This window comes from Aplysia californica, unplaced genomic scaffold (assembly GCF_000002075.1).
Source record: "Aplysia californica isolate F4 #8 unplaced genomic scaffold, AplCal3.0 scaffold00994, whole genome shotgun sequence".
NCBI classification, from domain to species: Eukaryota; Metazoa; Mollusca; class Gastropoda; order Aplysiida; family Aplysiidae; genus Aplysia; species Aplysia californica.
In genome coordinates, this window is record NW_004798264.1 from 223,425 (window position 1) to 224,482 (window position 1,058).

Below are 1,058 nucleotides of genomic sequence, written 5' to 3' on the forward strand. Positions count from 1 at the left end.
ATAGATAGATAGATAGATAGATAGATAGATAGATAGATAGATAGATAGATAGATAATCAGACAAAGGGAGAGAAAGAAAGTACAGGGAATAAGAGAAAGAGGGAAGGGGGAGACAGAGAGAAAGAGTAGGCTAGCGATGAAACGAAAGAACAAAACACAATAGAGTAAAAAAAAAAAAAAAAGAAAGAAAGAAAAAAGAAACTCAGAACACCGCATGCTCTTCGACAAACGCGACAGGTGATAGGAAGCAGGCTAGGCCGAGGAAAGACAGAGTGTAGATCTGTTGTGCGCAGCTCGGTACGCAAGGAGAGTAGAACTAGAAACAATATGTGATGAGGCATCGCAGTGAAATCAGGCGCTCGTCAAAATAATGAAATCGAAGGAACTAGCATTGTTCCGACAGTTGTTTGTCCCTTTTCATGTAATTCCTGTTTCTTGGTTGAACATCTTTTATGTCCGTATAAAGATACATTTCGGTGTGAATTTTACCGAAAAACATAGATTAAAGGCGCAGAATGTGTAAATTTCCAGTTTTTTAAATGACTTTCAAGCTATTGAAATGATCAAACTTTGACAGCCATTCTCTCGTTTATTTTTCCTCTGAAACCAGGCGACCCCAACTAATTCGATTACAAATATCTCAACTTCTATTCAAGATAGATGGGTATTTCTTTCACCAAATGCAAAACAAATGAGCAAGCTTTATGATGATTATAATAACTCTATATGCCGAACGATTAACGAGCGTCTCGTTTCACCACGTCGTGATACATACGGTCTTCAGGAAGAGCCAGATTTACGCCTCCCTCCGAACCTCGTGGTTTGTTTGTTTGTTTCCAGTTTTGTTTGTGTTCGAGTTTATCGTCCAGATGGATACAGATCAAAACTTTGGTGGAAATGATTCTCTTTTTTATTTTCGTGTATTTTTTTGGGCGGTAGGGGGTAGGGGGAAGGGGGAAGGGAGGGAATACATGTACTTTTTTGTCTGTGCAAAGGTCAAAACACGGGGAGAAAGAAAGCGAGGAAGGTTTTTTTTTTCTTTCCTTGTTTTTTTTTTT